Here is a 24,111-nt window from a genome sequence, read left to right as displayed (position 1 = left end):
TTTCAACAATGACCTATTTTCACTTTTCAAAAAAAAAGAAGAATCTAGTACATCTATATCCGTTTGCCAGCCTTCATTCCAAATGTTCTAAATCAAGGCTATGTGGTTTTAAACTGAAAAAAAGACAATCAGAAGAAGGGTCTTTCAAGATCAAGACACTAAAAATAAAGAATTACAAGAATTAGTTAGACAAAATCATTTCAAATTAGAAATTTTTTTATCTGGACACATTGCCTTCTTTTTATACATTTTGAAACTATTTAAATAAACTATGAATTCACCATCATATTCTGTATAGTGATAATTCCTCTATGTCTAGTGGATGGTTTTATAAGTCAGTATGACAAGGAGATGCATCACAGAGTAACCAGTATATTAGTGATAAGCTTATCTATTCTACTTAACAAAGGGGACTTTGGAGAATAAATAGCTTATCACCAGACTCACAGCATCAGTGACTTTCTCAATTCCACATCTGCACTCACCTCACACATTCAATTTCTAAGCCCTGTCTTTTTTACCTTCACAGAATCTTTCTGTATAACTCTCCTTTCCACTCACATAGCCATCACCTTAGTACAGGCTTTCCTCATCTCAAATCTGTAATATTTCAGTAGTCTGCTGGTTGGTCTTCCTGCTTCAAGACTCTCCTCACTCCACTCTGTCTCCCATTCAGCTGGCAAATTAATCTTCCTTAAATATTGATCTGACCATGTTGTATCCCTATTCAATACATTCCAGTGAATCCCTCTCAGTTGCAGAGTAAAATATAAAATTCTCCATCAAATTAAATAAATTAAATAAAAAATAAAATTCAAAACTCTTCACAACTTTTCCCACCACCACAATTATGTACCATATTCTCTGTGATCAAGTAACAATAGCTCTCTTACTGTTCCTAACCTAAAATATTCCATCTCTGGCCTCTAGGGCATTTTTACTATCTATCCCTCTCACCTTTAATAATTTTCCTCTTTATCTTTGCCTCATGGATCCCCTGACTTCCTTAAAATCTCAGATATAATTCTATCTTTAAAGAGAAGATTTTCCTGACCTAATACCTTAATGTTAGTGCCTATCCTCATGGATTACTCCAAATTTATTCAATATATATCTTATTTTACACAGTTGTTTACTTGTTATTTCTCCCAGTAGATTGTGAGATCTTTGAGAGCTCTGTTTTTTACTTTGTTTTTGTCTTTTTTTTATCCCCAGCACTTAGCATAGTAGAAACTTGATAGTAGACGAAGATGATGATAATGATGATGAGGACTGATTATGTAGATGATGATGACAATGTCATATTAGTATTTTTCTTAAAGTCTTTCAACTTAGCAAGACCTTTCCAACATTAAGCTTTTCTGGTGAGAGCATGGGAAGGGAAGGGGAAGAATACTATTAAAAGAAGGAGAGGAAGACAGCATTAAGAGGTAATATTTAAACCTTATTCTCAGCAGAATTAATCCTGAGAGGGAAGAGTAGCTATATACATTGGGATATAGAATTCTATCTAACCCTACTGAGAAAGTCAGAAAGCATTAACCAAGGGGAGCAGGGCAGTGGGGAGGTCAAAAAAGGGAGGGGAGGAGAAAGGGGAGGGAATTCAATAGGCCTTTAAAAATAAAAAGAGGGGAATAATAAGGGAGGAGGTGGAAAGGGAAGTAAATCAAGGGAGGAGAAAAGAGGGACTGGACTAAAACAAACCACTGGTTTTAAAGGAAATAGTGTAAGAAGAAGAGGTAGAACTAGGAGAGGATAACAAAATGTTGGTGAATACACAACTGATAATTATAACTCTGAATGTGAATGGGATGAACTCACCCATAAAAAGGAAGTAAATAGCAGAATGGATTAGAAACCAAAATCCTACCTTATGTTGTCTACAAGAAATACATATGAGGCAGGTGGACATACATAGGTTTAAGATCAAGGGCTGGAGCAAAATCTTTTGGGCTTCAAATGAGAAAAAGAAAATAGGAGTGGCAATTATGATTTCTGACAAAGCCAAAGTAAAAATACATATGATTAAAAGAGACAGGGAAGGTAATTACATCCTGAAAAAAGGCAGTATAGAAAATGAGGAAATAACAGTGCTCAATATGTATGCACCAAATGGTATAGCACCCAAATTCCTAAAGGAGAAACTGACTGATTTCAAAAAGGAAATAGATAGTAAAACCTTAATAGTGGGAGATCTAAATATTCCTCTTTCAGATCTAGATAAATCAAACAAAAAATAAATTAGAAAGAGATAAGAGAGGTGAATGAAATCCTAGAAAAATTAGATTTAATAGATATGTGGAGAAAAATAAATAGGGACAAAAAGGAATACACCTTCTTTTCAGCTGCACATGGTACATTCACAAAGCCTGACCATGTAATAGGGCATAAAAACATTGCAAACAAATGCAAAAGAGCAGAAATAATAAATGTAACCTTCTCAGATCATAATGCAATAAAAATAATAGCTAGTGAGGGCACATTGACAGGGAAATCAAAAACTAATTGGAAATTAAATAATATGATTCTCCAAAAACAGTTAGTAAAAGAAGATATCATAGAAATAATCAATAGTTTCATTGAAGAGAATGACAATGATGAGACATCCTACCAAACTCTGTGGGATGCAGCTAAGGCAGTACTGAGGGGGAAATTTATATTCTTAAGTGCATATATTAACAAATTAGAGAGGGCAAAGATCAATGAACTGGGCATGCAATTTAAAAAACTATAAAGGGAACAAATTAAAAATCCCCAGCTAAAGACCCAATTAGAGATTACAAAAATTAAAGGAGAAATCAATAAAATTGAAAGTAAAAGAACTATTGAATTAATAAATAAGGCTAGAAGCTGGTACTTTGAAAAACAAACAAAATTGTCAAAGTACTGGTCAATCTAATTAAAAAAAGGAAAGAAGAAAACCAAATCATCAGTATCAAAGATTAAAAGGGAGACCTCACCTCTAATGAAGAGGAAATCAAGGCAATCATTAAAAACTATTTTGCACAATTATATGGTAATAAAAATAGCAATCTAGGTGAGATGGATGAATATTTACAAAAATATAAATTGCCTAGATTAACAGTAGAAGAAATAAAATACTTAAATAATCCCACATCAGAAAAAGAAATTGAACAAGCCATCAAAGAACTGCCTAAGAAAAAATCCCCTGGGCCTGATGGATTCACAAGTGAATTCTGTCAAACCTTCAAAGAACAACTAATTCCAATACTATACAAACTATTTGACATAATAAGAAAAGAAGGAGTTCCACCAAATTCCTTTTATGATACAAATATGGTACTGATTCCAAAGCCAGGTAGATCAAAAACAGAGAAAGAAAATACAATCCAATCTCCCTAATGAACATAGATGCAAAAATCTTAAACAGAATACTAGCAAAAAGACTCTGGCAAGTGATCATGAGGGTTATTCATTATGATCAGGTAGGATTTATACCAGGAATGGAAGGATGGTTCAACATGAGGCAAACCATTCACATAATTGACCATATCAACAAGCAAACCAACAAAAACCATATGATTATCTCAATAGATGCTTAAAAAGCCTTTGACAAAATACAACATCCATTCCTATTGAAAACACTAGAAAGTATAAGAATAGAAGGACCTTTTCTAAAAATAATAGACAGTATATATCTAAAACAATCAACAAGCATCATATGCAATGGGGATAAATTAGAAGCCTTTCCAATAAGATCAAGTGTGAAACAAAGATGCCCATTATCTCCTCTATTATTTAACATGGTACTAGAAACACTAGCAGTAGCAATTAGAGAAGAAAAAGAAATTGAAGCCATTAAAATAGTCAATGCGGAGACTAAGCTATTACTCTTTGCAGATGATATGATGATCTACTTAAAAAATCCTAGAGAATCAACTAAAAAGCTAGTAGGTATAATCAATAACTTTAGCAAAGTTGCAGGATACAAAATAAATGCATATAAATCTTCAGCATTTCTATATATCTCCAACACATCACAACAGCAAGAGGTAGAAAGAGAAACATCATTTAAATTCATTCTAGACAATATAAAATAATTAGGAATCTATCTACTCAAACAAACACAGCAATTATATGAAAACAACTACAAAACACTTTCCAAACTATTAAAACTAGATCTAAACAATTGGAAAAACATTGATTGCTCATGGTTAGGACTAGCTAACAAAATAAAAATGACCATTCTACCCAAATTAATTTTCCTATTTAGTGCCATATCTATCAAACTACCAAAAAACATTTTTACTGAATTAGAAAAACCTATAACAAAGTTTATTTGGGAGAACAAAAGACCAAGAATATCAAGGGAAATAATGAAAAAAAAACATGAAGGAAGGTGGCCTAGCAGTACCAGATATTAAACTATCCTATAAAGCAGTGGTCATCAAAACAATATGGTACTGGCTAAGAAACAGAATGGAGTATCAATGGAATAGACTTGGGCTAAGTGACGTCAGAAAGACTGTCCATGATACACCCAAAGAGCCCAATTTTTGGGACAAAAACCCACTATTTGATAAAAAGTTGCTGGGAAAACTGGAAAACAATATGGGAGAAATTAAGTTTAGATCAACATCTCACACCCTACACCAAGATAAATTCAGACTGGGTGAATGACTTGAATATAAAGAAGGAAACTATAAGAAAATTAGGTGAACATAGAATAGTATACCTGTCAGATCTATGGGAAAGTGAAAATTTTAAAACCAAGCAAGAGTTAGATAAAAATTACAAAATGTAAAATAAATAATTTTGATTATAATAAATTAAAAAGTTTTATACAACCAAAAACGATGCAACCAAAATCAGAAGGGAAACAAGAAACTGGGAAAAAATCTTTGTAACAAAAAATTGTGACAGAGGTCCAATTACTCAAATGTACATGGAGCTAAATCAATTGTATAAAAAATCAAGCCATTCCCCAATTAATAAATGGGCAAGAGACATGAATAGGCAATTTTCAGATAAAGAACTCAAAAGTATCACAAGCACATGAGAAAGTGTTCTAAATCTCTAATAATTAGAGAAATGCAAATCAAAACAACTCTGAGGTATCACCCCACACCTACCAGTTTGGCTAAAATGTTATCAGGGGAGAGTAATGAATGTTGGAGGGGATGTGGCAAAATTGGGACATTAAGTCATTGCTGGTGGAGTTGTGAACTGATCCAAACATTCTGGTTGGCAATTTGGAACTATGCCCAAAGAGGTCTAAAAGACTGCCTGCCCTTCAATCCAGCCATACCATTGCTGGGTTTGTACCCCAAAGAGATCATAGATAAACAGACTTGTACAAAAATATTTATACCTGTGCTTTTTTGTGGTGGCAAAAAACTGGAAAATGAAGTTATGCCCTTCAATAGGGGAATGGCTGAACAAATTGTGTTATATGCTGTTGATGGAATACTATTGTGCTCAAAAGAATAATAAACTGGAGGAATTCCATGTGAACTGAAAAGACCTCCAGGAATTGATGCAGAGTGAAAGGAGCAGAACCATTGTACAAAGAGACTGATACACAGTGGTAAAACCAAATGTAATGGACCTCTGTACCCGCAGCAATGCAATGACCCAGAACAGTTCTGAGGGATTTATGGAAAAGAATGCTACCCACATTCACAGGAAGAACTGCAGGAGTGGAAACACAGAAGAAAAACAACTGCTTGAACACGTGGGTTGATGCCAACATGGTTGGGGATGTGACACTAAATGACCACACAAATGCAACTATCAATAATATGTAAATAAGTCTTGATTGATCACACATGTTAAAACCAGTGAAAATGCACATTGGATATGAGGTGGGGTAAAGAGGGGTGAAGAGTAAAGTAAAAATAAGAGTCATGTAACCATGGAAATTTTTTCTAAAAAAATAAAATAAAATAAAAAAAGCTTTTCTGGTGAAATATTTTAAAAAAAACAAGTCATTTATTGTCATGAAGAAGCATCAGAGAATGACTTTAGCAGAGATTCATCTATGTCTTAATAATAATAATAAGTGTTTATATTTTTGATAGTGTGCTTCAGTTTTGTAAACAATGTCATAGCCCATATCTCATATAATTCTTACAGTAACTCAAGTAAAAAGGCAAATGTTCTATTTTTTTAAATGAGGAAATTGAGCATCAGAGGGGTTTTGTGCCTTTTCTAAAATCACGCAGCTCTTAAATCACAAAGCTGGGATAAAATTATGGGTCTTCTATTTTAGTCACAATATATCTTGAATTTTTCCTTAATTTTATTATGATTTATATTTTAAAACACTAAATGAAACTAATGACAATGGCAAAATGATAATAAAAAGTGAGCCTTCTTCCACCTTTCTCAGGTAAATTCTTTTAATGAATTGTCAATTTACACAAGATGAAATCTTATGAGAAATGGATGGGTTTCAAAATCCTTCCAAATAGATAAGAAGAATTCAGTGCAAGGAAGGTGTTCATTAGGGAACCTTTCAGTTTGACATGTTCTATTTGGCTCTATGTTGACAAAGAATTTTTTTAAACTTTCACTTTACTCAAGTGATTCCTTTGTTGCTGAATAGATTGTATTCAATGAAATATTATATTTAACCATGCAGTGTTTTTATTTATGGGATTCCTATGAAAAATACAGAGATAAGTTTTTCTTTGTTTTGTGATTGGGTTCAATTTGGAGGAGTCCATGATATAAATAGAGATGATGTCAAAATAAAGTAAAAGGTACTAATAGAGCAAAGAAAAATGAGTAAAAAGTATTTTTTCAAGCCTTTAAAAATAAAATGAAAAGCATTATTCTTATATAAGGGGATTATTTGATTGCAAACATCATCGTTGTCACAATAATCCTACTGTCTTTATTCGTGACTTAGGCCACAAAGGAACTTTCTTTATCATACTCATCCCTCATTTCTTTCCTTTATTGCTCCATTTCATCTTCCTATGGCATGTTGAGGCTATCTGTGTTGCTTGAGATTCTAAAATTCCCTGAGTATACCTACCTTGGGAGAGTTACTTAACTCTATTTGCCTCACTTTCTTCATCTGTAAAATGAGCTGGAGAAGAAGATGAAGAAAATGATAAAATGTTAAAATGCCAAGAAAACCCCAAACGGGGGTCACTGAGAGTTGGACATGAGTGTATGTGACTAAACACTTAAACACCTGCATTAAAGAGGGCATAAAAAATGGGGAAGAATGAAACAAAGAGTTAGCTAGAATATCTGTGTTTCCTTTGGGTTATGCTTCCTTTCCTGACCCTGAGAGTTTTTCAGGATTGCTTTTTATCTTGCTTGGTTGTTAGGGAAGGAGTCATTTGTTTGGGCATTTTTTGCCCTAATGTTCTCAAGGAACTGATGTCACTTTACCCATAATTCCCCTTAGCTGCATGAATTTGCCCATGATTCACCTTGTTTCCCCACTGGGGAAAACCACAATGCAAATGTGATGCTAATGATATGCTAAATACCCTTGGATAATTTCGGGTTATTTTTGCCTGTTTCTGTGCAGACTCCAAAGGAGAGAAAATCTCTAGTCTATCATATTCAAAGAACATTAGACTTTTTTTTCATTCTTGGCCCCAGAAATCAAAACAAGGTAGAAGCTCAGATGCTAGGCAGATTCTCTATCATTTAGAGAAATTCTTAATCTGAATTGCAAAATCTCAGAGTAAAATGAGACATCAGAGATTATTTAATTCAACATTAACTTGTATCTCTATTTGAATAAGCATCTTTCCCTAAACATAATCCTTGTATGATGTCCTCTAGTGAAGGGTAACCCACTACTTCTCAGGGAGAACTATTCAACTTTTAAAGTGCTAATTATTAAGAAATCCTTCTGTACACACAACCTAAATCTTCCTTACAATCTCTTCCTCTTTCTCCTTGTTTTGACTTATGGGGCAAAAGAGAAAAAAATCTAATATTTCTTTGAATGTGATAGCACACCCAAACACTTTAATGAAAATCATTATGTATCTTTCCTAAATCTTAACTTCCAGTCTAGCTATCTCTAGTTATTTTCACTATATAAAGACATGGAACAAAATTGAAAAACCATCTTATCCAAAAATGGGAAGGAAATATTAGAACAGGGGGAAACTGTTGTGTCTGAATAATTATTTCAATTTCTTCGAAGGCTATTCTTCATTCAAATTCAAAAATAGCTTATTTTTTATTTATTACATATTTCCTAAGTTTAATGTATGATGCTAGGCCCTGGAGACATAAAGGTCAATGCAAAATAGTCTTTTCCTTCAGGGAACTTATAATCTATTGGGAAATACATGTAAATAGAAGAATATGTACTTGATAACTTAAGGAGAAAGAGAACATTGTAAGTAGCATTTGTCTATAAAAAGTTCCTATTGGAAGAAGCACAGGAGAGTACTTGAGGAATCTAAGGACCTGAAGAGATGAAGAGAGAGTGGTTTACCAGAATGGGGAAAAGCCAATACCTAAAAGCACAGAAGCAAAAATAGAATATAATATGGATAGAGCAGGAAAGAAGTCAGTTTGGCTAAATATAGAGAGTGTGGAAAGAAGTGAAATCAATTTCGAAAGGTAAAATGGTCCAAGAATAGTAAGTCCAGGAGTTGATATTTTATCTTTAGAGGCAATAACGAGCAAATAAAGTTTTGTGAAGGGCGTGAAAAAGTCATTAATGTTTTAAATGATTGTTTTGGTAGCTGCATCAAAGATAGCTTGGAGAGAAGAGAAACTGGTAGCCTAGATAAAACAAAAAGCCCAATTAGGTGTTCAAATTTCTTTGTAACCCAACCCCTTCCTATTTCACATACCTTTCTAGTCTTCTTATACTTTACGCCCCCCTCACATGACTCATCCATCCAATAAGATGTCTCATAGCTGTTCCTGGAAAAGACATTGCATGTCTAGGCTTTGGGCATTTTCTCCACTTATATCCTATCCCTGGAATGCCTTCCTTCTTCATCTGAAGTCTCAGCTAAAAGTCCACTTTCTACAAAAAAGCTTGTCACAATCCCTCTTAATCTAAAGTCTTCCCTCTGATGATTATTTCCATTTATCCTGTGTATAGCTTCTGTGTACATTGTTTGCATGTTGTGTCACTTGTAGACTGTGAGCAACTTGAGGGCACGAACTATCTTTTACCTTTCTTTTTCTTTACTTTTTTTGGAATTTAAGCATTTATTAATATTTATTTTTTTGAAAAGTTAACATAGTTACATAATTCATGCTCTTACTTTCCCTTTCACTCCCCCCCCAACGTCCCCCTCTCCCCCATGTCAGATGTGTATTTCCACTGGTTTTAACATGTGCCATTGAGCAAGACCTATTTCCAAATTGTTGATATTTTCATTGGTGTGGTAGTTTCGAGTCTACATCCCCAATCACGTCCGCCTCAACACATATGTTCAAGCCGTTTTTTTTTCTTCTGTTTCCACTCCTGTAGTTCTTCCTTTGAATGTGGGTAGCGTTCTTTTCCATAAATCCCTCAGAATTTTCCTGGGTCATTGCATTGCTGCTAGTACAGAAGTCCATTACATTCTATTTTCAGTGTATTGGTCTTTGTGTACAATGTTCTCCTGGCTCTGCTCCTTTCATTCTGCATCAATTCCTGGAGGTTTTTCCAGTTCACATGGAATTCCTTAAGTTTATTACTCCTTTGAGCACAATAGTATTCCATCACCAGCACATACCATAATTTGTTCAGCCATTCCCTTATTGAAGGGCATACCCTCACTTTCCAGTTTTTTGCCACCACAAAAAGCACAGCTATGAATATTTTTGTACAAGTCTGTTTATCTATGATCTCTTTGGGGTACAAACCCAACAATGGTATGGCTGGATCAAAGGGCAGGCATTCTTTTATAGCCCTTTGGGCATAGTTCCAAATTGCCATCCAGAATGTTTGGATCAGTTCACAACTCCACCAGCAATGCATTAATGTCCCAGTTTTGCCACATCCCCTCCAGCATTCATTACTCTCCCCTTCTTTCATTTTGGCCAATCTGCTAGGTGTGAGATGATACCTCAGAGTTGTTTTGATTTGCATTTCTCTATTTATTAGAGATTTAGAACACTTTCTCATGTGCTTATTGATACTTTTGATTTCTTTATCTGGAAATTGCCTATTCATGTCTCTTGCCCTTTTATAAATTGGGGAATGGCTTGATTTTTTATACAATTGATTTAACTCCTTGTATATTTGAGTAATTAGACCACTGTCAGAGTTTTTTGTTTTAAAGATTTTTTCCCAATTTGTTGTTTCCCTTCTGATTTTGGCTACATTGTTTTTGTTTGTATAAAAGCTTTTTAGTTTGATGTAATCAAAATCATTTATTTTACATTTTGTGATTTTCTCTAACTCTTGCTTGGTTTTAAAATCTTTCCTTTCCCTGAGATCTGACAAGTAAACAATTCTATGTTCACTTAACTTATTTATAGTTTCCCTCTTTATATTCAAATCATTTACCCATTCTGAATTTATCTTGGTGTAGGGTGTGAGATGTTGATCTAAACCTATTCTTTCCCATCTCATTTTCCAAATTTCCCAGCAATTTTTTATCAAATAGTGGATTTTTGTCCCAAAAGTTGGGCTCTTTGGGTTTATCATACACTGTCTTGCTGATGTCACTTGCCCCAAGTCTATTCCACTGATCCTCCATTCTGTTTCTTAGCCAGTACCATACCATTTTGATGACCGCTGCTTTATAATACAGTTTAATATCTGGTACTGTTAGGCCCCCTTCCTTTACATTTTGTTTTATTATTTCCCTTGATATTCTTGATCTTTTGTAATTCCAAATGAACTTTGCTATAGTTTTTCCTAATTCAGTAAAAAAATTTTTTGGTAGTTTGATAGGTATGGTGCTAAATAGGTAAATTAATTTGGGTAGAATGGTCATTTTTATTATGTTAGCTAGTCCTACTCATGAGCAATCAATATTTTTCCCAATTGTTTAGATCTAGTTTTAATAGTTTGGAAAGTGTTTTGTAGTTGTTTTTGTATAATTCCTGTGTTTGTTTTGGTAGATAGATTCCTAAGCATTTTATATTGTCTAGGGTGATTTTAAATGGTGTTTCTCTTTCTACTTCTTGCTGCTGTGATGTGGAAATATATAGAAATGCTGATGATTTATGTGCATTTATTTTGTATCCTGCAACTTTGCTAAAGTTGTTGATTATTTCTACAAGCTTCTTAGTTGATTCTCTAGGATTTTTTAAGTAGACCATCATATCATCTGCAAAGAGTGATAGCTTAGTCTCCTCCTTGCCTATTTTGATACCTTCAATTACTTTTTCTTCTCTAATTGCTACTGCTAATGTTTCTAGTACAATGTTGAATAATAGTGGAGATAATGGGCATCCTTGTTTCACTCCTGATCTTATTGGAAAGGCTTCTAATTTAGCCCCATTACATATGATGCTTGTTGATTGTTTTAGGTATATACTGTTTATTATTTTTAGGAAAGGTCCTTCTGTTCCCATACTTTCCAGGGTTTTCAATAGGAATGGATGCTGTATTTTGTCAAAGGCTTTTTCAGCATCTATTGAGATAATCGTGTGATTTTTGTTAGTTAGATTGTTGATATGGCCAATTATGTGGATAGTTTTCCTAATGTTGAACCATCCTTGTATTCTTGGTATAAATCCCATCTTATTATGGTGGATGATCCTCTTGATCACTTGCTGGAGTCTCTTTGCTAGTATTCTACTTAAGATTTTTGCATCTATGTTCATTAGGGAGATTGGTCTGTAGTTTTCTTTCTCTGTTTTTGATCTCCCTGGCTTTGGAATAAGTACCATTTTTCTAGAACTTCATTCATCTCTCTTACCTCTTTCTTATTTATTTTTTGGTTTGATTTATGTAGACCCGAAAGAGGGATATTTAGATCACCAACTAGTATGGTTTTACTATCTATTTCCTTCTTGAGATCTGCCAGTTCCTCCTTTATGAATCTGGTTGCTATGCCATTTGGTGCATACATATTGAACAATGTTATTTACTCATTATCTATACTGTGTTTAATCAGGATGTCATTACCTTCCCTGTATTTTTTAATCATATCTATTTTTACTTTGGCTTTGTCAGAAATCATAATAGCAACTCCTGCCTTCTTTTTCTCATTTGATGCCCAAAAGATTTTGCTCCAGTCCTTCACCTTAAACCTGTGTATGTCCACCCGTCTCATATGTGTTTCTTGTAGACAACATATGGTAGGATTTTGGGTTTTAATACACTCTTCTATTTGCTTCCTTTTTATGGGTGAGTTCATCCCATTCACCTTCAGAGTTATAATTATCAGTTTTGTATTTGCTGACATTTTGTTATCCTCTCCTAGTTCTATACTTTCTTCTTACACTATTTCCTTTTATACCAGCGGTTTGCTTTATGCCAGTAACCCTGTCCCCTCCCTTGATTTACTATCCTTTCTACCCCCTCCCTTATTATTCCCCTCTATTTATTTTTAAGGCCTAATGAATTCCCTACCCCCTCTCCTCCCCTTCCTTTTTTGACCTCCCCACTCCCCTGCTCCCCTTGGTTTTTCCCCTCTGACTTTCTCAGTAGGGTTGGATAGAATTTTATATTCCAATGGATAAAGCTACTCTTCCCTCTGAGGGTTAACTACACTGAGAGTAAGGTTTAGCTATTACTTCTTAGTGCTCTCTTCCTCTCCTTCTTATAATAGTATTCATCCCTTCCCCTTCCCATGCCCTCTTTGTGTGTAAGAGAATATCCTATTTTTTTTATTCATTCAAGTTTCTCTTGGTGTCCTCTACTATTCACCTCCCTCTTTCCCACCCCCAAATCATCTTAGACCATTTAGTATTCCAAACTCTACCTATGAATAATTATTCTAATAACTATAATAGTGAATACTATAATAGTAAATAGAGTTCCTTTAAGAGAATTATACATAACATTTCTACACATAGGAACACAAATAATTAGATCATATTGAAGCCCTTAAAGAGGCAAATTTAAAAAATATGAGTTTTCTTTCTTTCCCCTCTGTTTCTTATTTACCTTTTCATGTTTCTCTTGATTTTTGTGGTTGGATATCGAACTTTCCATTTAGTTCTGGTCTTTTCTGTGCAAATACTTGGAAATCTTCTATCTTGTTGAATGCACAAACTTTCCCTTGGAAGTATATGGTTAGTTTTGATGGGTAGGTGATCCTTCGTTGTAGACCCAGTTCTCTTGCCTTTCTGAATATCATATTCTAAGCCTTATGGTCTTTTAGTGTGGAGGCTGCCAGATCCTGTGTGATCCTGATTGGTGCTCCTTGATATCTGAATTGTCTCTTTCTGAATTCTTGTACAATTTTTTCTTTTACTTGGAAGCTCTTGAATTTGGCTATTATATTCCTGGGGGTTGTCTTTTCTGGGTCTGGTGTAGAGGAGTATGTATGCATTCTTTCAATGTCTATATTGCCCTCTTGTTGTAGAACTTCAGGGCAATTTTGCTGAATAATTTCTTTTAGTATAGAGTCCAAATTTCTATTAATTTCTGCTTTTTCAGAAAAACCAATGATTCTCAGATTGTCTCTTCTATACCTGTTTTCTTGGTCTGCCAATTTCTCATTGAGATATTTCATATTTCCCTCTATTTAATCAGTCTTTTGACTTTGTTTTATTTGTTCTTACTGTCTTGAGAGATCATTAGCTTCTAATTGCTCAATTCTAGCCTTTAGGGACTGGTTTTCAGTTATAATCTTTTGGTTTTCCTTTTCAATCTGGTCATTTCTGGTGTTCAATTTGCTTATCAGTTCATTTGATTTCTGAGCCTCACTTTCCATTTGCAAAATTCTGCCTTTTAAACTGTTATTTTCTTGCCAGATTTTGGTTTCCAATTTGCTTACCATTTTGTTTGATTTTTGGGCATCTTTCTCCAATTGAGAGTTTCTGTCTTCTAACCTGTTTATGTCCTTTTGAGCTATTTCCCACTTCTCTCACCAAATCTCTTCCATCTTCCCCATCATCTCAGATTTGAACCCTTCAATAGGTTTTGGCCAGTTTTCATTATTTTGGGAAGGTTTGGATATGATTACTTGTTTGTACTCCTCTGCTGTTTGCTCTTTTGTCTGTATTTTATCTGTGTAAAAGTTGTCAAGTCTTACAGATTTCTTCTTGATGATCTTTCTCTTTTGGGGTTCTTGTCTCTGGCTTGCCATTGTTAACCCTTAGCCCTCTCAAGTTTATCCTCACACTCAGGGTCTGTCTGCGCTCTTTAGGCTCCTGAGGTCTCAGTTGTTCTCACGGTCAAGCCTCCTGATGGTCCTCTTAGTTATTCCTCTGCCTGAGGCTCCTTTAGCAGTCTCAGGGCATTGCTTCCACAGTTGTGAACCCCTTTTGCACTGGGTCCCCACTCAAGGTCCAAACTTGAGCTCAAGATCCGAGTCCTCGCCTGAGCTCAGGATTTGTGTCTGGGCTTGCCTCTGCACCTGCCCTTGTGCCTGCACTAAGAGTCTGTGCTCAAAGTCCGTCCCCATTCTTTAGCCTCTTGTAGTCTTAAGTCTTGCTGCTCTCAGGAGCAGGCCCTGATGACCACAGATAGCTGCCAAGGACTTAATGCGTGCCCCAAACTTGCACTAACTCTTGTGTGCTGGCTCTGGCACTGTAGGTGGTGTGGGATGGGGGAGGAGGTTGCTCAGCTCACGTTTTAGTGAGATCTGTTTCACCCCTTTATAGCATGGATATGCTCCGATTCCACGTACCTCCAATGCTGTGTCCTATTGTGGGGTCCCTTTGTTCCTGTGGATTTGTTTTTATGTCTTCTTGAGGAGTCCTGTATGTTTCCATTAGGAGAGGTTAAGCAGCTGCTTTTTACTCCGCCACCATCTTAACCAGGAAGCCTACCTTTCTTTATATACTCAGTGCTTAGCATAGTTCCTGGCAAACCTGAAACGAGTAGTTTTTTATTCATTTACTACAGCACAATTAATAAGATATTAAAATAGTCTATGTAATAGAAGGCTAGAGAATGAAGGCTTGAACTGTTGTGCTGTCTGAAGTAATATGGAGAAGGAGACAGATGCAGACATGCCATGGAAGTTCCATTCTCAGATAATGCAGGATACCACCACATTCTGAAGTTCTGACTGATTTTAAAAAGAACAGTTCGCAGGATACTGAATACTAATAGCACCATACCATTAAGCCTAATTTATGAAGGGAGCAACTATAATAACACAAAACTCTTTAATTTTGGAAGCAATAATGTCCCGTCAAAACATTTTCAAATAAAAAGGAAGAATCCACAGGCTACATAAATATGCAAAAAATATTTATGTTTGTACCAAATATTTTCCTTAAACTTCTAGTTTTTCAATCCCCAAATGCCTACATTTATCAATTAGTGTTATCTAAAGTGAAAAAAATGTGTGGCTGTTATTGTTGGAATATAAGGAAAGCTGAGTATCTCACAATTGTTGCTTTTGAATTGCAGTGCTAAAGAAGACTTCTGAGATTTTTTGGACAGCAAGATCAAATCAGGCAATATATATATATATATATATATATATATATATATATATACATATGTATATATATATATATAAATTGATTCAGACTGCTCTTTGAAAGGACAAATACTGAAGCTAAATTATAAGTATTTTAACCACATAAATGGAAAGCAGGACTCATTGGTAAAGAATCTCTGATGTAAAGAAAGATTGAAGGCAAAAGGGGAAGGAGATAGCAGAAGATGAGATGAATAGACAGTATTATGGAAACCACAAACATGAGCTTAGACAGGTTTTGGGAGATTGTGAAGGATAGAAGGCCCTGGTGTTCTTTGGTACATGGAATCATGGAGAGGTGGACATGATACCTCTCACAAAATTATATCTATAACAAAATACCTGTGGCATTTTAGGTAACTTTCTGTATCAAAAAAAAAGAAGGAAGATGAAGCAAATGATTTCTAAGATCTTTTCTGACAGTCAGATTCTTTAGTTGTTAGTTTTTATATGAATCTATTTAGATGTAATTGCTTTCCTTTGTATTTCTATATTTTATTATCAGTATTTATAAACATTATTGTAAGAAAGTTTCCATAGCTTAATCAGGCTACTGGAGGGATCTATGACCCATAAAATATGTTATGAACTCCTGGTGTATGCATTCCAACCAACTACCTTGTGTCACCTACCTGCTGCTACTAGCTTATCAAGATGGAATAATGTCTGTTGTTTTATCTTACATATTTTAAAATAATGGACACTGATTAACAAAAAGACCATTTGAATCAATGCAACTTTTAACTGCACACTAAAGCATTCATTAGAAGGAGAGTTGACAGGGGCTGGAGGCCAACAGGTCCAATTCCCTCATGATATAATGGAGCAAACTAACGCCCAGGGAAATAAAGTCATTCACTTCATGATTTTCATAAAGTGGAGGTAGTAAGCATGTGGGTTGAAGCTAAAGTTTTCCCATCTTTTTCCACAGAGTCTCAGGGGTATACTTTGCATGAACTTGAACATAATGATTTGGAAGGAATGGCACAATTTAGCTAAACATTCTCAGTACTAAGCTAATGCTCAAATTCAGGAGGAAGGGCTGTGTCCCATTAGTTCCTGTACATTTGAGGTAAAGCTCTGAACATGCCTTTGCAGATCCTCATTGATAATGCTCATCTTGAAAAATAATTACTTGTCCTTCACAAAGGAATGAGCGTTCCTAAGTCAAAACCCTCTGGGCTAAGGCGGCCCATCGTGTAAATACTTGTTTAGAAGATTTTTGCAAATAGGCATTATTTTCTCAGTAGCACATAACTCTCTCCTGAGGTTAGGATTCATTAGCATGAGTGGCTTGGGGTTAGCTAATGTGATTGTTAAGAAGATGGTAAGTCTTCATTGTGCCTGTTTGCCAGTTTATACTTGGATTCTAGTCAAGCAACCAAAAAAGCCATTTTAAAGCTCAGCAGATATTCTGTCCTCACTTAGTTCCAAATATGAAGGTTACTTAATTTCACAGAGGCAGCTGGGCTTGTTCGTCAAGATCATGGGCTGGAATCAGGAAGACCTGAGTTCAAATTTGGCCTCAGACATTTCCTAACTGTGTGTCTCTAATCAAGTTATTTAACCTCTAATTGCCTGACAAAAGGATCCATTTGGTCCACTGGAGAAGGAAATGACAAACCATTCTATTATCCTTGCAAAGAAAATCCCATGAATGGTCCATGGGGTCATGAAGAGTCAGACATGATTGAACAACAACTAATTTTTATTTTGTAAAGAAACATGAAATGCAATAACTTTCAAAGAATTGAAAAAAAAAGAATATTACACAGAGAGAAGTAGAAAGGCACATGTTAGACCCAAGCAGACTGCAGCAACATAACTTAAATGAGGGACTTTTATTTATTTTTTTTATTTGAAAAATGAGGAACTTTTAAGAAGATAGTACTAGTGCTTTATACACGTTATATCATTTAATCTTCACAAATAATCTAGTGAGATAGGAACATTGTTATCTTCATTTTACTGATGAGAAAACTAAGACACAGATGGTTAAGGAATTTTCCCAGGATTACACTGGTAGTAAATGTCTACAATAGGATTTAACTCAGATTTTCCCAAGTTCCGCACTCTTTCTGCTTTGCCATCAAGTTACCCAAAGAAGAATAGGAATAAAATAAATATCAAGGGATTGCATGAAGACTCATAGAGGTAGTAGTAAGGAGGTAGTCTATTCCAGGGTGTTGGGATGGCTGGTGCAAAGGATATGGAATGCATTGGGTGAAGAAGAGAGAAAAAGTCAATATGGATGAATCAAAGAAAACTAAAAGAAGGAATAATGTCCACCAGGCCTGGAAAGATATATTGACACCAAATTGTAAAGGACCTTAAAACTTTAATAAATAAGTTTATATTTGATATTAATGACAGATATTGCTGTTGATTGAGCAGGGTTTTCATACAGTCAGATATGCTCCATTTCCCTTATGGGAATATGCTCCATTACCCTAAATGGCAACCAAGTTAATTTGAATTTAAGTCAACAAGATTTTCTTCAGCTGTGTACCAGGCATTGTGCTGAGGGATAGGAGAAGGAAAAATAAAGAAATACTCTTTGTCTGGAAGTCATGCCTCCTATAATATGTTTTATTGGATTAATTGTTTTTAGGACATGGAAGTCAAGCAACTGCTAAAGGAAGATCTTTTTAGGCCTTGAGTGACTCAGTGAAACTATGCCACTGTCATCATTATATAGGGCAAATCATTGCGAGTGTGGGTAACTAAATACCCACAAAAATTGAGGTTTTCTCTTCAATCAGTAGATTCAGTGACTTTTGTAATCACTCTTCTCCAGTTTTCAAATATGAAAGTTTTGATCCAATAGACATGAAAATGCTTTCAAGAAAGTTAATGTAGTGGCTGCTTTCTTAGTACTAATGTCCCTGATTCAATTTTTAGGTAAAAGAAAAGGGAAAGGAGAAAAAAATCTGGGATTATTAATATTTCCATTTAAAACAAAAGGATCCTGGACAAGATATCCCATAATTAATATTTTATGGTTATGAGTAATTGGAAGAATGAAAGGAAATTATTCTGTAGTGAAAGAATTTGACAAACCACCACCAAAAATATTTTTATGGATAAGCCTTGTAGAAAATAATAGAAACCTTTTTACTGATGTTCAATGTTAAGTTTTTAATTATTAAAAAAAGTAATGGATTAACTCTTTTCTCTTAAAGCCATGCAGAGCAAAATTACCTATATCAAATAACCTGAAAGTATGCTCCTTTAAAAATTCTCCAATTCTGGATATAGACTCTAAATGATCACTCTACCTGAAATATTAATAATATGGAAATAGCTCTTGATCAATGATATATGTAAAACTCAATTGAATTGCTTGTTGGCTATGGGAGGGGAGGAAGGAGGAATGGGAAAGAATATGAATCATATAATCATGAAAAATATTCTAAATTAATTAAATTAATTAAGAACGAAATGAAAACAATTCCCCATTTCTGCATTCACTAAGCCATTAGGGAAAGCTGATGTAGCCTCCTGAAATCTGGGAGTTCACTGATGCTAGAATTATGAAATAGTCAAGAACTCCTCCCTTTTATAAAAAAAACAGACTTTCATGATTGAGTGGTTTTGCTGGATCCACTGGGCCAATGCTGGTGTGTGCTCAGCTCTGCAAAGTGCATTAAATTGAATGCAATGTGTCTTTTCAGAGACAGACAGGAAGGGCAGATTGTTTAGCCCCTCCTCTTTCCATCCAGGCTCCGAGCTCCAGAAAGAATCATTAGGACCACACCTCAGGTACATGTTCAGTCATGAAACTGAAAAAGGGAATATGGAAAAGAACACACTGGCCTGAATTTGAGTTCAGGAATGGTCTATCCTCCACTCAGCTATAACCTATGCATTTCCTGAATGGACAGTGTCAGTATCTGGTGAGACTGTGGGTTTAGTATCCTTCCAAAACTGTATTCTTAGCGATATAATCTTTTTCACCTCCCCCCCTTTCCCCACACACAATTTTTTGTTTTTCCCCTGGAGCCCTGAGAAAACCCCATAAGTAGGTGTGACAATTAGTACATTAAGGCTCCTCTGGGGAGTTCATCATACCCTGGGAATGCATACTAATAATATTTCACTCCACCCAGCCACTCCCCCCCTTCCCATACCTTTTTGCTTAAGTAAAATGCTTTTGAACTTAGGGAAACTATTTTTTGTTTAATAACTGCATTCTTTAGTGTACAAAGTTACCAATATGATTTCTGACTTTCAGGGTGGAAAAGACAACAAGTTAGGGTTGGAAAAAAAGGAACAAATTCTTATTTGGGTGCCTTTTCTTTTCTTTTCTCACTGTGGATATCTGTAGCCTTTCACCCTGAGGACAAGACAGAGGAAATTATAAAAAGTCTAACAATATGTTCACTTGAGGAACATTAAAAGGACCATTCCCTGGCTCATCTTTCTAGGTCTCAATGTGTTTCAAGGAAGTCAGTCAGTTTGTCTGTCAACAAGCTTTTGGTAAAGATTAATTATTATACATTAGGAATCAGACAAAGACAAAAAAAGTGCCTTGCCTCAAAGGGTTCCTATGTTTAAGGGAGAAAGATATAAACTCAGAGCAAATAAATTAATCTAGAAACAGAAGGCAGTGGCAACTGGGGTTAAGGCTGAAGGAAGACTCCTATAGATGGTGGGATTTCAGCATAACATTTAGCAAAGCCAGAAAACCTAAGAGGGGGAGTTGACCAGAAGAACATTCCAAGTATAGGGAATAGACTGTGTCAGCAGGTGGAGATAGTAGATGGAGTCATGTACAAGGTAGTAAAAGTAGGCCAGGTTAGCTGGATTATATGATCTTGAATTTTTGGAGGTTGAGCCAGCAGAAGGCAAGTTCTGGCTGGTCTTATCAAAATGAAAAGATTTTAAATGCAGGCAGAACATCTGTTTTCTGAGGACTTGCTTGGCTAAGTTCAGCTACATAGAACTAGATTGGTTTTGGAATAATACATTTTGAGGTTACCACAAGTCTCAAAGACAAACGAAAAAGTAGCACAGAACCTGAAGTCTGCGTGGCAGAATACTGACTACTAAACCTTATTACTATGGGAATAAAATGTCCAAAGCCATAAAATTATGTCATTGAACAATGGAAAGGAAAAGGAGTGGGAGATACAAATTAAAAAGATTTTTAGTCCTATCTCTCAGTGAGCTTATACTTTAGTAAGGTATATAAATGAAGCCTGCAAATATAATACAAAGTTAATTATGAAAGTATAGAATCAAAGTATTAATGAAAGGAATTAAAAGCCTGGAGGATATGCTTCTAGCTGGGAAGGAAGATAATGGTGGTCTGCAAATTGGCTATAATATTTAACCTGGAATTTGTAGAATTTCAACTTTGAGAGATGTCGGTGTGTGTGTGGGGGAATTAGTTGGGGCAGAGAGAACAGCATGAGCAAAATCTGGGAAGCAGTAAAGTGTACACCATGTTTTGTTTAGTGGTCACTGGTACAAACAAAGTCTGCAGAGATATATGAATAAAGGGATGAGAGGGACTGTGAGGTGGATGATGCATGTAATATTAACTGTTGTTTCCATTGCACTTTCAGAATTAAAACACTTCTTGCAACGATAATAATACATGCATTTTCCTCATTTTGTGAATGAAAAAGTTGGAGCTCTGTAAAAGTCAATTTCTTTTCTCTAATCACACATCTAGTAAATACACAAGGTAGAATTTGAAATCAGGTCTCCTTACTTCAAATTCAATACTTTATCTACCATTCTACTCATAGAGACATGGTTATCATAGAGACAATGCAATACACTCTGTAATGATGTCAGATTTTCTGGGTTGGTTGTCCAAAGCCTAGGAATTCTTTCCTGAGATACAGTGAAGAGACAGAGACCTCCCGTTATTTCTCAAGTCCTTCTTTAGTAGGACATCAACATTAACAATGCCTTTCTAGGTCAGTTGAATACAACCAAGTTGCTTAACTAAATAGTTTCATTCCATCTCTTAAATTATGAGTCCCTTGCAGGTTGGGTCCCTGTATGACACTTTTTAGTAGCCCCAAGACTGAATACACATAATTGTTACATAATAAATATTTATCTCTTGTGATGATTGTCCAAGCTGGTTTACTTCCTTGATTACTGTGGACATGAATGAAGGAGCTCTCCAGCTGAAAGGAATTCAGGTGAGGCTGGAGAGTCTCTACTCTATGCACATGACTGAGCTTAAAACAAACCTACACCCCTGGGCTTGGCAAAGTAATATATTGAGATCATTCTCTGTCTACCATGAATACTTGCCTGTGACTTCCTGTTACCAAATCTTTGTAGTTTAAACCACAGACTTTATCCCTCTTAAACAGTAGCTGAATCCTAGCTTTGATTCTACTTCCATTTTCAAGTACCACTTCACTTCACCAGTTCTTTCCATACCAGAGGACCTGTCTTTCCAAGAAATCATGCTCTCTAGCTTCCAGCCAAAATGACCTGCTTATACTTCCTGATATGGAACAATTTATTCCTCAGTTTCCATTCCTTTACATGTGATGTCATCCACCATACCTTGGAGGATTTCTTCTTATCTCTACCTTGAAATTCCTAACTCCCTTTATGGTTTAGTTCAAGTACTACCTCTTTAAGGGCCTTTCTTAATTTTTTATTTATTATTATTTTATTATTAAAATGTTTATACTATTATTTTTATTATATAAAAATTTTATTATATTATTATTAACATTAATTTTCAATTTTGCTAGTGTTCTGGCCTCATGACTATATATATTGTGTATATTTGTTATATCTATTTATCTGTGAAATGATTTTATTTCCTGGTAGAATGTAAGCACACATAGCGCACAAACTCTCTCTCTCTCTCTCTCTCTCTCTCTCTCTCACACACACACACACACACACACACACACACAGATAGTTTTTTTAATTCAAACATTTTTTTGCTAGCTCCTTTGCACAGAGTAGGTCAATCTATACATGGACTCGCCTTAGCCTCAGTTCTTTTATTTCCCAGAGTAGAGCCTATAGATCTACAATAGAATCATGTTGGTCTTCAGGCAAATTCCATTGAGTTTTCTCCAGAAGTAGTCAGAAGTTTGGGTTCAAGGTACCACAGTATCAAAAAGAACAAGTCTGTGCTATAACTGAAAATGCAACTTATAAGGTCAGAGTTCATAGATCCCTGATATAAAGATGAAATGGACATTAGAGATTATCTAGTCTAACTCTCTCATTTTAACAATTAGGAATCTAAGGTACAAAAAGGCTACCTTTGTTTAAGGTCATATAGAATCAAAGGTAAGATTTGAACCTTTTTTTGACTCCAGAGCTATTTTTTTATACTCTACTGGAGGAATGCCTAGTTATAAGCTGAGCTAGATGCCAATGTTATAGGACTGGGAAGCTTGGTGAACCCTACGAAGAGATTTTATGGGCAGGGTAAGTCATAGCTCTTTTTAGATTCTTTTTTCAGAATTTATTCATTGATCTCTGCTCTTCCCTTGGAATTAGGTCACCTAAGTACCATAATTCCTGTTATTCTATTTGGTAAGAGAAGTTACTGGTTGTATCATGGCTTAATGAACATCTACCACCTCTAGACTAACAACATTTGTGAGATTTTTTCTCATATTGTTATATAACACTGAATCTACTAACCAACTTGAATAGAAGAGGTTTCCAAGCTTTCTGGGCCAGTCCAGTAATATTCCAAAAGTGTTGGCCTATTTTCAACTGACTCCCCATTTCCTCAAATATTTCAATTAACATTTCTGGAAACTTTGAAATTCCACATTGTGGCCATAAAATTTTCCTAAAGACACATTTCTAGTCACTCATTCTCCTACTCCTTCTGACTCACAGGGAAGGAAGAAGGATGTACAGTCTCCTTGATCCTTGTTACTACTTCCTCACCATCAGTCTACCACTGACCTTCAATAACCTTTCCTCATTAAAGGATTGTGTAATCTGCTCATATCACTCAGTGTCCATCAAGGCTAATGTCATTTATTGAAACTTAGGTCATTTCCACAATTCTTTCAATGAGTTTCATTCAACATTCAACAAGCATTTTATTAATTGTCTATCATGTACCAGACACATTTCTATGTTCTATGGTTACAAAAACAACAAAAAAGGAAATACAATCAAGGCATTTACAAGCATTCTAGTAGAGAAATAAGTGTAGACAATTAATATAAAATATAAACATAATATTTTAGGGACACAAAAATATGAACAATAAGGAAGAAAGAAGAAGAGAAGGTGGTACAAGTTAAGTATTGAGGAAGCTAAAGATTTTTAGAGATGGGGTGAAGAGTAAGTAGGTGTACTGACTGTAAGCCTAAGGCATAGCTCATGCAGAGGCATGAGATCAAGAGATGTAATTCCATTCCTAGGAAATAACAAGTAGGCTTATTTGGCTAGAATTAAGATTATGTAATGGAATGACAACTGGAAATATAACTTAGAGACAAGCTGTGAAGGCCTCTTTGGAGGAATGGGGAGGACATTCCCATCCTTTGAGCCACTCATATTTGTGCCTTTAGGATCATCCTCTACTTCTTGCTTCCACATCAGATTTTCAACTAGTCGTCACATCTTAGATTCAACAAAGCAA

Source organism: Gracilinanus agilis, chromosome 4, assembly GCF_016433145.1.
Source record: "Gracilinanus agilis isolate LMUSP501 chromosome 4, AgileGrace, whole genome shotgun sequence".
NCBI lineage: Eukaryota > Metazoa > Chordata > Mammalia > Didelphimorphia > Didelphidae > Gracilinanus > Gracilinanus agilis.
The sequence above is the reverse complement of the archived record's forward strand: the minus strand, read 5'-3'. Positions refer to the sequence as shown.